We start from the raw sequence: 15,262 nt of genomic DNA, 5'->3' as shown, positions 1-15,262 counted from the left end.
AATAGTTTTCCAGCTATTTTGAAGTGTTAGCAGAAAGACACATAAGGCGGCGGGGGGGGGAGGGAAGTCCTGCTAGTCTAAATATTAAAGAGATTAACAAACAAAATAGTTCCTGATATAAGCTGAATTCTGGCTTAGGTCAAGAACAATTTACAGCTTAGTCCCCGAACTGCAAATTAAAATAAATATATTTGTTAGCCTTTTAAAACTGTAAATTGGTCATATCTAGGGGGGTAGGGGCATGCATGCATTTAATAAAAGCCGATACTGCATAAAATTCTCACACTAATGTTACCTTATCAAAGATAATAAAGGATGCTTTACAATATAAAACATGATAAAAGATGCTACACTGAATGAGATCGTGATAGTAATGTTTTTCCTTACTATAAATCTCATCCTTTCCAAAGGATATAGTTAAGGTCTTCCACAGAGTTTTAAGATGCAGTTTTTATGTGAAACTAGTGACTTTGGAGTTCCCAATTTCAAAAATCTTGAAGAGATGAAAGAGGTTAAAGAAATTAAAGATCTTAAGGGTTGTTTGGAGGTTTTGTGTAGTTTGGCCACAGAAAAGTAATTAAATTGGTAGTTGTCTTTTACTTCTTATTGTCAAATATGCTTCATCATAAAAAGCAAAAGGCATATAAAGTGCTGTCAAGTTGAGTTGGAAAATACTTACAATTTTTTTGCACCAGTGAACCAGTCCTCGGTCTCTATCTTCAGGAGCCCCTAGCAAGGTGTGCTGCATGAATCTTCTGTTTGTTTTGAACGCACTGTAAAAAGCACGGACGAAAGTCAAGTGGCTCTATTCAACCAGAAAATGGGATTTCCTATTAAACTATACTCTTTTTTTGTATTATTGCTTCCACAGCCCTTTGTTTCCTATTTGGAACAAGTCAGTAGCATCTGCCTATAGATTAAATTTGTACTTGAACTGTTTCTGCCTCCTAGGAGCACATTCCAGTCTGTAGCAGTCTGGAAAACCTCAAAGCCTAATCTCAGGTGACTCCGCAATCCCTCATGTATTATTTTCATCACCAATACATGCTCACTTATGTTTTGTTGGGGAGGCTTTATTTCTGACTATTTTCTTTTTTGTTCCCTGGGATAATACCAGCCTTGTTTCTCTCCCCTAAGTTTAATAGGACAGTCAAGGAGCTCTACTTTCACGTTCTCAGAATACAGGAAAATCAAGTTGCTTGCTCAAAGCAAAGTAGACTGTCTTAGTGCTGTGGCAGTAAGGTCATTTACACCGGCTCTAGTGGGGTCTGGATCCCACATCTTAACCAATCTGCATTTTACCTCTGTCTAGGTTCTTAAATATCCTTGACAGCATTGCATGGTAGCTAGCAAAGCCCTCGAGTAGCTTTCAAAAGAAGTAAGATTTGATTATATTTCGTTCAGTGAGAACTATGCAGCCTTCTTACAACTCAAATACGAGTTAATGTCACTTCACGGAAAAAGAAGGAAACCAGATCATTCGAATTACAAGATTGTTGATGGATTAATTTGTGACAGAAGAAAGTGAAAGTGAGGTGGTGACAAGGGGATTAGTTAACAAGATGCAGTAAGAATGCTAGGAGAGCTGCTCTTGCTTTACAAATACACTAGACTTTTTGAAGATATTGCTAGCATGACAGATAAAGGAAATGTAGATGCGTTATATATTTAAATTTTCCAAAGGCATTTGAAAAGATATGGCACAAATGGCTTATTTTGAAAATAAAAGCCCATGTGATGAAGAGGAAGCTGCAAAATGAATTAAAATGTAAGAAGAGAGGAGGGGGAGGAAAGGAATAATGAATATAATATACTTAAAATGGAAGGTATTCTCCTGAGAAGTATCACAGAGCTCTGCAGGCTTAAACCAGGACACTCGCACCTTGTTATTTAATCTGTGTAATGCTTTGCTTCTAGACTCTTATTTGACTGATGAAAATACTTTATGGAAATGCTGATGTAAAAAATATTTTTACCTTATTTATAAGTATTGATATTATATTTCAAGTATGAATCTCCTTCCTCAATATTGCAGAGATGGAAGAAGAGATTACCAATAACCTTAGCATTAAAAACTCACACATTATGGGCTTAATTGTTACAGAAATCCTTTCCCTCTTCAGACACTGATATGACTTTTCCATTACTTCTCATCTTGCACCGAACACCTGGAACCTCTAGAAAAGAAATACCTAGTGGAGACTATAACTCACAGGTGTTTCTTCCTAATTAGTTTCTTACTCCAGCCTTTGTGAATCACAGGCTCACTATCTTCATGCACTATTCTGTTATTAGATATCCATGCACAGAATTTACATAGTCCTATTAACCTTGTTCCTGCAATTTTATAATTGCACTCATAGAATGTGAGAAACACCAATATCCCATTTTTTTTTGACAAAGTAAAAGAAAGAGGAAGAAATTTAGAGGGTTGGCTCCTTAAAAGTAATGGCATGCAGTATTGCAAAATTTACACCATCACCTAATGGAACCCTCAGTCCTTAACCCTCCATGAGGGGGAGTGAACCTAAACCTGGTTTGCCCCTTTGCGAAGAAACAGAAAGCGCACAGAGTAAACTGAAGTCTAAAGCACTCACACAGAGGTGAGAGATCTGCGTTCAAATTCTACCTCTGCTGGAGCAAGTCCAAGAATTTTCAGCATAGTTTTGCCAAGTTCCATGTGAGTACCTTAATCGTAAAATCTTTGACTTTCCATTGAAGTGTAAATTCATCTTATTATAGATACTCTGTCCTTTAGAAATTGACCAACCTAGTGGCTTTCTACAATGGAGTGACTACATCAGTGGACTTCTGCAAGCTTTTCACACAATCTCCTATAACATCCTTTTCACTAAGTTGGAGAGATACAGATTTGACAGGTGAACTGTTCAGTGGATCAGGAATTGGCTGGATGGTTGCATCCAAAGGGTAGTGGTCAACAGCTCAATTTCCAGATAGAGATGGGTGACAAGTGGGGTCTCTCAGTGGTCCATACTGAGACCAGTGCTGTTTAATGTCTTCATTGATGATATAGGCAGTGGAACTGAGTGCACCCTCAACAAGTTTGCAGATGGCACCAAGCTAAGGGGTACAGTGGACATGCCAGAGGGACAGGATGTCCTCCAGAGCGACCTGGACAAGCTGGAGAAGTGGGTCCATGTGAACCTCATGAGGTTCAACAAGGCCAAATGCAAGGTCCTGCATCTGGGTTGGGACAATCCTCATTATTAATACAGGCTGGGAGATGATGTCATAGAGAGCAGCCCTGAGGAAAATGACTTGGGGATACTGGTGGATGAAAAGCTGGACATGAGCCACCAGTGCACACTCACAGCCCAGAAGGCTAATTGCATCCTGGACTGCATCAAATGAATGTGGCCAGCCGGTTGAGAGAGGTGATTCTGTCCCTCTGCTCTGGTAAGACCTCACCTGGACTACTGTGTCCAGCTCTGGAGTCCTCAGCATAAGAAGGACAAGGACCTGTTGGAAAGGGTCCAGAGGAGGGTTGCTAAGGTGGACAAAAGGCTGGAGCACCTCTTCTGTGAAGACAGGCTGAAAGAGTTAGGTTTGTTGACTCTGAGGAAGAGAAGGCTCTGGGGAGACCTTCCAGTACCTGAAGAGTGTCTATAGGAAAGCTGGGGAGGGACTGTTTACAAGGGCATGTAGTGACAAGACAAGGGGCACTGATTTTAAGCTAGAGCAGGATAGATTTAGATTAGACTTTAGGAAAAACCTCTTTACTATGAGGGTGGTGAAACACTGGAACGGGTTGCCCAGAGAGGTCATGGAGACCCCGTCCCTGGACACAGTAAAGGCCAGGCTGGAAGGGGCTCTGCGCATCCTAAATCTAGTTAAAGATGTCCCTGCTTAGTGCAGGGGAGTTGGACTAGATGATCTTTAAAGGTCCTTTCCAACCCAATGCATTCTATGAATCCATGATTGTATGAAATTCTTTGGTAAGAAAAAAGGGAATGTCTCTTTAATCCAACAATTTTCATCTATCATATGGCGGGTCTTGTGTTAATTTATTGCCATGAAAAAAGCAAGGGTCTGAATTAAGTTTTCCCCAGAGTAAGGAAAGTGAACTTGGCACTTACTCTTGTGTTGGATGCACAAGTCAACAATATCGCTCCAGAAACATCTGTTTCAGATGCATGCTTCATAGCTCTAATTCTAAGCATTGTGCCTATTCTGGGGAAGTGTTAGCTCTGTCTGTATTCTGCTACATGGCCTTGAACAGTGATGTTGAGGATGGTACCTAAGAGTATCTTAAAGCATATTTTGAGGAACCCAGGAACTACCAAGGCCAAGGCAGTTGTCAAAAGATACACAGGGGAAAAACTGAAAAAAATGAACTCATTGCTCCTAAGTCCATAGCCTGTGTATGAGACTTTCCCTTGCTAAAATGGAAGAAGGGAAAGTATGTTATGCCGTTTCTTGTGATTGGTCACAATGCAATTTGTCTCCTGCCACCTCAAAATTTTTGTATTCTACCATCTTTTCACGTTTGCTAGGCAATTTGGTCTCCTTTGTTGCCATAGTTTTGATGAAAATGCTGTGATTTTCTGAAGAACATAGTGAGATTGTTGGTTTAGTGATGGTACTTCTCGAGAAGAACATTTCAGCATCCACGGAATCAATTTTAATGTGGTTTTCTAAGTGGGCTGGTACTATCAACCTGAATACCATCTTCTCCTTCAAAGCCATGTTGCTGCATGTGAGATCAGCAGAGGTGATAAATTTACTGGGGCCTGATCCAACAGAAAAAATGCAGTTGACTTGAACAAAACTGGGGCAGACATTACATAAATAAGAAAAACACCCACTTGTCAAGGATGTTCTTGCCATCCCAGTTCAGGATAAATTGTTCTACACATGCTCAAATTTAAACTCCTGCTTAATTCTTCTCAGATTGAATATTGCATACAGATATGAAGAAAGTTCCTGGGAGGAAAGTTGTGACTATGGTAAATTTTAAATGCATCCAATGTTAAGATTTGCTGCTTGCTTAGGGCGCCTGGGCCTCAGTTATTCTCCAACATGAGTCTTTTTTGTTGATATCCAAGCATCTGGATAAAAGAACGATGTGGACTTGCTGGAGCAGGTCTAGAGGAGGGCCACAAAAATGGTCAAAGGGCTGGAGCACCTCTGCTATGAAGGCAGGTTGAGAGAATTGGGGTTGTTCAGCCTGGAGAAAAGAAGACTCTAGGGACACCTTACAGTGGCCTTCCAGTACCTGAACGAGACCTACAGGAAAGCTGTGAAGGAGTGTTCAAAAGAGTGTGTACTAGCAGGACGAGGGGAAATGGTTATAAACTATAGCAGGGTAGATTTAGATTAGATATTATAAAAAAAATTCTTTACTATGAGAGTGGTGAGACACTGGAACAGGTTGCCCAGAGAGGTCATGGAGGCTCCATCCCTGAAGGCAATCAACTTCAGGCTTGATGCATCTCTGAGCAACCTGATCTAGTTAAAGATGTCGCTGCTCACTGCAGGGGGGTTGGACTAGATGACCTTTAAAGGTCCTTTCCAGCCCAACTCATTCCATGATTCTGTGATTCTATGAATATAAATTTGGCCATGAATTAAATAGTGAAATAAACTGTGCAAAAACACAAGAACAATTGGAAGGAAAATAAAAATATCAGGAAATTAACAGATATGAAGTGAATAATAAAGTGGATAATTCAGAAGACATTTCTAATGTGTTCTCCTCATCTTGAATTTCCTGATCTATCTTTGAGGTTGTTTATATATAATGTAGGATGTAGTGCACTCAGGTTAATCAAGGCTATCATACTTGTCACCATAGTCACAGTCTCACTGTGAACTGAAGATGCAAAATGTTCTTGACTATTAGTTCTGCCTAGAAATTCAGGAGGAACTAAAACAACAAGACTCAAAATCTGACTAATAGAAAAAAACCCCTCAGGCTGCATGTCTGTTGGATAGCAAACATATTTCTTCCCTTGTCTCTCTCCTCTTTCCAGCCTGAGAAAGCCTCCAACTGGCATGATTTCCATGAACCTATTCTGCTATGCATTGAGGATAGGTTCTGGAGTAATGTGGCATGGACCCTGCATAGGTCTCCAGAAATGCACTGGGGAAAGACTGAAAATTTGTGGGAAGGCAGAGCAAACCCTGAGTGGAAGAACTGTCGAGAAACTGTCCTCTCCTAGGCTTTCCCATTAATTCCTCATTAATTAAAGTATAAACCAATAAGCAAGTGTTGGTTGTGTTGGGGTTTTTTTTCTCATTCTGGGTTGCTGGCTCTGCAATTGGTGCTCTTGGCCATGATGTGCGTTTTAATTGCCTGTTACAGTCCACTATCATCTTAGGGAGGAGGACCCAAACATCAGGCCTATCAAAGCTTTTCTGTAATGAACTGCAAATGTGCACTACGAGGCAGAAAGTATATCAATTTCATCACTTTTATTTTGGAACATAAGAGAGTATAGTAGGTACAGAATGGCTTTGTTTTTAGGGAAAGTGTTAATTACTGAATAGCTATAGAAATAGAATTAGCTAATTTTCACATCAGTATAGATGCAAAACTGTTGATGCTTGCTTATTGCTACAGGGAGGTGTTAGCTGTCAGATCCTATTGATTTCAGCTTAGATGTCTTAATTAGTCAATCCCATTGATTTTGATGAGGATGTCATGAAAAGTAATTACTCTCCATTCAGCATAATCATTTCTCTAACATCTCTTCTCTTTCAAAAAGCAGACTTTCTAAATTGCTGATGGCACCAATACCAAGAAAGCAGCCAGATTATTTGGTTTAAGAAATAAACTAGACTCCTAGACTCCCAAGACCACTTATCATCGTTTTGACAGTTTTTAAAACAGACCACCAGAGCTGTACTCAAAACTGTCAAAAAAAGTTGTGTTTCAATACTGCTTCTTCCCCAAGGCCTGATTACATTTTGGTGTTCTTAACTTACTTATTGAATTTTCCCTCAAGTAGTCTTTGTGCCTGAAAACTGTTGAGCTGTTCCATCATATTAGCAAGAATTGCTTGTTGTAGTATAGTGCAGCAAGGACAACAAAGCTCAACCAGTGTTATGTCACTTCATTCATTTTTCACCTCTTTTCACTTCTGTACTTCATCTCTGACAAGATCTTCTCTATATCTTTGTATGATCAAAGTCAGGAAAGTTAGTTTTTGGTGTACTGAATATGGATCAGAGAGTCTTCTTATCTAAAAAGCTTGGATTTGTTTAAAATCTATATATATATTTTATAAAACATTTCAGTTTAGTCTCAAGTGCTGTTTGGGTCATTCTTTAATTTAAAATTAATCACATTTTACACATAGAATAGCTCAAGTAAAGTATTAATCCATGGGAAAATACTAACCACACTCAAATATACATTCTATTATACAAACTCTATAAAAACTTCTCCAGAACCAGGGCAGCAGAAAGTATTTCTGCTGCTGCTCTTATTTTTAATTATACAAAAGGGAAGAAGAAAAAGAAAAAAAGATAATAAAGCTAGCAGGTCTGCATGAAACATACCAAAGATCACTGGGAAGTCTTTTTAATGTGCACAAGCAGAGCAAAACAATTTGACCACACAACGACCCTACCTATGTGACTCTGATTGCCTTTGCAAGTATGGTTAACAAATTCTTTCAGTTTTTCTCTTTTGCTGAGCCTGCCCCAGAGTATTTTAATTAAGGCCAGTTGTGTATCAGGCTTTTCAGAATGAATATCGAAAGCAGGTCCTGAGTAAGGAGTTGGGTAGATTATGTTATGGATTAGGAATACTAGTTTTGAAGAACTGTGCAGAGATTGTGAATATATATTACAGGTAAAAAGCAGCAGCCTGGGAGTTCAATCTCAGAGGAAATTTGAGACTTAGACTTTCTGTATGGAACTCCTTCTGTTCCATACAGAAGGAGTTGATGGTAGTTCATGGACTGGGCCTAGTCCTGCTTAACATTTTCATCAGTGATTTGGACAAGAGGATAGAGTGCATCCTTAGTAAGTTTGCAAGTGACACCAAGATGGATGGAAGTGTTGATCTGCTTAAGGGTAAGGAGGCTCTGTAGAGGGATCTAGATAGGCTGGATGGCTGAGCCAAGGCCAATCACATGAGTTTCAATAAGGCCAAATGCCGGGTCCTGCACTTTGGCCACAACAACCCCCAGCAGCGCTACAGGCTTCAGGAGGAGTGGCTGGAGAGCTGCCAGGCAGAGAGGAACCTGGGGGGTGTTGATGGACAGCTGGCTGAACTGGAGCCAGCAGTGTGCCCAGGTGGCCAAGAAGGCCAATGGCATCCTGGCCTGTATCAGCAATAGTGTTGCCAACGGGAGCAAGGAGGTGATCATGCCCCTGTACTCAACTTTGATGAGGCCACACCTTGAGTACTGTGTCCAGTTTTGGGCCCCTCACTTCGAGAGGGACATTGAGGGGCTGGAAAGGGTACAGAGGCGGGCTACCAAGCTAGGAAATTATTTGGAGCATGTGTCGTACAAGGAACGTCTGAGGGATCTGGGGCTGTTTAGCCTGGAGAAGAGGAGATTGAGGGGAGACCTTATAACTCTCTACAACTACTTGACAGGAGGTTGTAGAGAGATGGAGGTTGGTTTGTTCTCCCAAGTGGAGAGTGATGGGACAAGGGGAAATGGCCTGAAGTTGCGCCAGGAGAGGTTAAGGGTGGATATTAGGAAGAATTTCTTTACTGAAAGGGTTGTCAGGCATTGGAACAGGCTGCCCAGGGAGGTGGTTGAGTCACCATCCCCAGAGGTGTTTAAGAGACAGGTAGATGTTGTGCTGAGGGACATGATTTAGTGGTATTCATAGGGCTAGGACAAAAGCTGGACTGGATGACCTTGAAGGTCTCTTCCAACCGAAACTGTTCTATGATTCTATGATTCTAAGAAACACTGTATTAAAACCTTCATTTAAACTAGGTTCTAGTACTTTAAGATAATAATGCTTGGCCCACGTAGTGGTACTGAATGCATATCAAAAATTCTGAGAACCATGGAGTCTACAACATCTGCCGAGACAATGAAAATCCTCTAAAGCATGTTGGACCAGTTTTATATCAGGAGTAATAGTCTGACTATGTAAACCTGTGACAGATCTATTACAATAAATACTGGCTTATCATAGAACTGCGATTGATTTCCAAAAGTATAAACTATTATAAATTCAGTGTTCAAGTATCATTCATTTCAGTTTTTGAATGTGATGTGTTATGTAAATGTATTGCCATTTTATTTAATATAAAATCACCGATTTCCTGGCATCGTATATTCTACTTGCTTCAGTGTGTATGTTTCGCTTTTGAAATCAGATGGCTTTTGTTCTTCAGACCTTCTGAGCACTACTGCTTTCATTGTGATGCGTAGGACTGGTACAAGAAATACCAGTATCTTAGTATCTCAGAGGATAAGGGAAAAAAAACAAAGAAACAAGAAAAAATTCCCAGCCCTGAGAATATCTATAGGAATTCAGTTCTGACAGAAAGCTAAAGGAACTGCTTTTTTTTTGGATTTTACATTTTAATAATCTGTAGGTTTATTTTGTGGCACTTTTTTTGAAGGCCATTGTTGAATCTTGAAATATTTGTATTCTGTTTATGTATCAGCTTTTTCTTCCTTAAGATATCAAATCTTCCACTTTCTCTTTGTGCCTTAAATGTTTAGATTTCTCCCCATAGTCTAAGTTGTGGAAACTGGCCAATAAGTTCAATGGTACAATAAAGAAATACTTAGTGACCTTTGTCAATACCATTTTAATACTCATTATATATATTTTTTATTCAGGTGTATGAGTTAAGTGTAATATGATCACTTAGATCTTTACAGATACTGTGACTATTGTACCCTCCAGAATACCATAAGTATTGTTTTATATTCATGTTTACAATGAGCAGTGTTACAGGCATGGGAGACCTATTATTGCAGAATGACCAGAAACAGGTGTCAGTGTACTACCTTCTCAATTCCTTTACAATCATCCTCATAAATGAGTCTAGTTCAGTGTGTAAATTAGTGATAGTCTATAGTGTTCTAAGGTTTTAAGATGATGAGGAGAAAAAAAAACCAGTGTCTTCACGTGGTACAGTAAGCTGGAGTTTCTGTGGAAGACACATTTATTCTATTTTGAATATCTAACTTTGAGTATACGTAAGATATAAAATGGTACTGGTTCATGACCAGTTTCTTCCTAAAGCTGCCGAAACAGTTGGAATAATTCATTGTATAATTGACATAGAACCAAGAAGTTGAATCTCATAAGAATTCCTGATACATATTGCCAGTCTTTATGTGCATGCGACAGTTGATCAATGTAATATAAAAATATATACAAATATAATTTATATGTGTATGCATCATAAGACATACTTTATTTAAATAAACTCACAAATATGCATATTTAAAATAAATAAATGTCTCAAACTGTTGCAACAGAATTTTTTCTATCAAAAAATATAATTCTGAAGGGTCTGAACATCAATATACATCAGAGTTCAATGCTTTCTAGTAATATGAAGTTGTTTATATTTCTGGTTTGCCCTCCTAAAGTGAGTTGGAGCTGTAGGTTATTTTGTGTACTGATGTGTGAGGGTTATGTGTTAGAAATACGGCATCTCAATTTCCTGTTCATGTCCTATACAAATCTCTGGCCTGTGGAACTCTTGTGAAAAATATGAGTTGTAATCTAAAATTTATTCATTTCCATCTGACGTCTTCTAATAAATAAGTCAAAGATCAAAAGCAGCAAATTTTAAAATCTCCATTTTATCTCTGGTCAGAAAGATACTATGGCAAATAGCAACTATCAAAGGTGACAGTGAGCTAACGAGCAAAGTCAGAGACAAAATACCATAGAACTGGAGACAGAGGCTGTATGCATCCTGCTCGTCCTGGACTTCAAGTATTACAATTGCATGCAATTTTTAGGAACATATTAAACAAAGTTTGAAGTAGGGAAGGTTGTGCTTTGTATTGAGGCTCTGCTGGGTGCTGGGATCCATCACGGTCCAACACTCTGCCAAGTCCACTACCCTGCCACAGCCCCCTCCATCAGGCCTGGGGACCGCCCCATAGCTGCTGGCCAGCAAGGCAGGAATCTAAGGAACATGCTGAGTCCTAGAGATGAAAAGTGGTCATCACATGGATGTGAGATGAGAGACAATTACGTTTACTGAAAAAATACCCTACTCTCATGGGCTGTTCTTCTTTTCTAGTATTTTGTTAGTATGCTCAGGAGAAATATAGTATATAAAGCTCTGATTCGTCAGTTCACTTAATCTCAGGTTTAAATCTTTTTGAAACACACAATTAGGTGGGTCAGTTCTTCAAGATGTGATTTTATTTTATGAAAGTGATGTGGGTTATAATAAAACAAAGGGACCATTGAACTGGTTCAAAATTCTACTTTTAATTTCTGCGGGTTTTTTCCCTTCACTGTGCACGATAAGATTAACATACCTGTAATTCTCAATATCATTTTATGCAGTTTATTCAGAAGAAAGACATATATTGTCTCTTTGTCAGTTGTGTAAAACCTAATACAAAGAACAATAGATTCTCTTGGTTATAAAGTATCTGCATGTCAGTGTGTTAAGCTGATTGACCTCAATGTGTCTATCTTGCAGTCAGTGTAATCCTTATTTTGCCTTGATCACCTCTCTGAGCAACACATAAAGAATGGAGTTGTGTGATCTTTTAGCATGTATGGCCAGATGATCTCCTGATCTTTATCCTGTAGAGGGAGGCATGAGCGATCCCCGAGGCACATCTAGCTCCTGTGAACCCTGAAGGGTCCGATAGACTTTTCCTTTGAGAGAAAGAGGGACAAGATCTGGAGCTCGGTCTCACAACGAAACCCACAGGCTCATGCTAAAGCTCATATTAAAGCTGGCAGAAGGCACGAGGCCAAACACAGTATCACACACATATGCAGCTCTACTGCACCAACCCTTAAAAATCTACCTGGAAGTAAAAATGTTTCCTAGGCATAGAGAGGCTGGCCAAGCCTGTAAAGCTTAGGAGATCAGAGTAAATCAGTTACTGGTATTGAGGTGATACTGGTTTGTCAAGTGTACTAGCTCTTGAGACAAACTAGCTCCAGATAACTCCCTCTCCTGATGTGTTCGTATCGCCGCAAGTGACAGAATCACTGCTCTGCTTTCACTGAGTACTTGCTCTTTCAGGCTTTTTCATGGAAAAATTTGTCTCATTTAAGTCATATCAACTGACCCAACTCCACTTACATGGTAAATAATGGAATAAACACTTTCCATCCCCACCCAACTCAAAGATAAGTCCAGAATTGCTTGGTGTTCATGAAGCTTCCAGTCAGATCTAGACTAAGGTTTCACATATCCGATTAGTCCTTTCTTCAAGGCTAAAAATTGACTTTCTGAAGAAAGAATAAGTCATTATGGAAATGCGTTTCTAGTTAGTCCCTTGAGGCCTTCTGTCTAGTTACTTCACCAAGTGTCCCCTTAGTTCTTCTAGGCACTTACTGGATGCCACCATGACCATTTCCTTGCAATGTGGTATTTTATAGAAGGCTAGTTTAGTTGTACTACACTTTATCACCATTTGGGACACCAGTAGAAATCTGTCCTCTGGGATAAGATAAATAAGTCCTGGAAAGAAAAAGATTTGTGCCAAATGTTTTGTGACACTAATGAATGGTTATAAAGACACTCAAATATAAAGAAGTGCTTCAAGATGCATTAAGAACAACAACAAAAAAAAACAAACAAAAAAACCCCCAAACTAACAAAAAGAATGGAGAAAAAGAAGGGATTTTTTCAGTTGGTATATACTTACTGAAAACACGGGCCCACCAGTCAACTGAGTATTTGTCAGAGTGGTTCTGGCAAATCATCTTCCTGTTCCTTTGTTACATCATCTTTCAAGTATTCTGGGATTTTGTAAATAATTATGAAGAAAATCATATACTGTTATCTGCTATTTTTTCTACTACTAGCATGAGCTGGGGCATGTGAGCAAGTAATTCCCTGGGAAGTATTGTTCCCGATGTGCTAAGTCCTCATTTTTGCCTATTTGCATTGGTGCCCTGAAGCATTTCATAGTTTTGTTGCTTGAAAAAATCAGCTGCAGCACAATATTTATCTGATCACTCTCACACTGCAAATTCAGTCAGCAGAATTCATTCTGCAGTCTCTTGTTTATTTTTCTTTGGTGGTGGCCAATTACACAATGACAATTGTTAGGACGCTGGAACAAGACTGTGTTCCCTGACAGGGAGGTCAAATGATATTTCAGCTCATAAATAGTGGAAGCTCAATTAGTATATGAATCATTTAAAACCAAATTGAACACAGCAGTTGATAACATTCTTTTGAGAGTAGTCTTGCACTTGCAGAGGGATTTATCTACTCAGCAAGGTAGCCTCAGGGCTGCTCTAACCTGTACCTGAGGGCTGGCCCTGCACACAGCAGCCCCAGGATGAGGGAAGGGCTTAGGTAAGAGTTCCTCTTCCTGTGCATTCTTTTCCTCCCTCTCCAAATTGGACCATGCACTTAGCCATCATATCTGGAGATCTGGCCCATGTATCAGCACTTTGTTCCTTAGCCAATTCTTTACCATCCAGCTGATTAAATTGAATGGCATAAGAACGTGAAACTGAAACCATTCATTTTAGTATCATTGCCACGGCTTCCTTTTTTTCCTCTTTTATTCCTCCAGCAGCTTTTGAACTGGCAGAGCAAGCGCCATTGGGATGTTAATAGGAAACTGGGACCAACTGCAGCCCTCAGACTTGATCATTTGCTTCCTACTGCTAAGCATTTAGGCTGAAACCCCATGCCCCTTTAAGTTACACAGATGTCACCACACCATTTCCAGGCAAAATTATTGCTGTTATTGTGTTTTGCACTCTATATCAGCTTGACTATAAATTTGTATAACAGTTATCATATTCAATTATATTTAATTTACTTGCTCTGCCATGTCTTCATCTGTAGATGTAATCATCTGGATCAATTAAGTCAGACTCAGAGAACTGGCAAAGAATACTCTGAAGAAAGCACTGAAAAGTAGGTCTACAAAGAGATCCAGCAAAAATACATGCCTGCCCTGCACAGTGAAGGATAGGTGAGGAATACCAGGTTAGCACAGACATACCTGGAAACGCTAGCTTGGATCAGAAGACAATTTAGCCATATCAGTGCATCATATCTTCAAGCTTAATGTTGTACTGACAGAGGGATAATGCTTGCAGTATGACAGCTGGCATGCTGGTGAGAGTCCAGAGATGGCTCAGAGGCTGCAGTATCATCCTGGATCATTGACTATAGCTAGGACCAAGGAGGGCCTGAGGTCCCAGTTGTGATCCTCAAAATTCTTCTCTGCCTAACACCAAGGTCCCATAAAAAAGCTCCTACATTTATACTAGTATACACAGCCAGAAGCATCTTAGCCTCAACAGTTTTGAACTTGATAAGATTTCCTCATGGAGATCCACAGCCTGGTCAAGAAGAGGGATGAAGAAAGAATCAGTGTTCAGTTCTACCTTTTAGTTGCTAGCTCAGTGGTTATTACACGTGAGAACTCTCTCATGGGAGATATCTGGGCTAGGCAAGTCTAATTCTCCAGCTCACTGCTCATTGGTCAAATTCTCAGTCTTGATGTAGGGAGTCTGTCTTCACCTTGCTTGGGGACATATTTTAAATGATAACCATGGCAGCTAGTAGGTTAAATGAAGAGCTTCCTGTGTTATCCAGTAGTAAATGAATACAAGAAGTTTCATGCTTTTTCCTCAAAGAGTGTTTACTCAGAGAGTCTAAGTGTCTCCATTGAGGATGCATTCTTCCCCAGTGCTGGGTGTTTGAGACAGGTCAGCCCCTTGAGCCAGAGGGATTCTGTGGATACAAAATCATGCAAGGGCATCCACAAGGGAAAATACATCACTGCTGCTATAAAGATCTCAGCTTACTCTTTTCAGTGATTTATATACTGCTAGTGTATAAACCTTTTTGTCCCTACATGAACTTTAAATACTAGCCATGCTTTTTTCAGATATGACAGTCTCATGCAGTAGGTTATTTTTTTCCATTAGAGCACATGCCATTAAATCCATTATCCTTTCTAGTTTCTCTATCAGTGTGATCTGTCTCTTTGCTTTGCTACAGTTAATGCTACTATTAATTAATCTTATCCTTAATTCGTACGTCATATATTTTCTAAAGTAAATGTAGAGCTTGTAAGGAGCTGGACTAACAGATTTTGAGATCAAAGGCACAGATCGTTAGAGATAC

Source organism: Apaloderma vittatum, unplaced genomic scaffold, assembly GCF_000703405.1.
Source record: "Apaloderma vittatum isolate BGI_N311 unplaced genomic scaffold, ASM70340v1 scaffold5512, whole genome shotgun sequence".
Lineage (NCBI taxonomy): Eukaryota > Metazoa > Chordata > Aves > Trogoniformes > Trogonidae > Apaloderma > Apaloderma vittatum.
The sequence above is the reverse complement of the archived record's forward strand: the minus strand, read 5'-3'. Positions refer to the sequence as shown.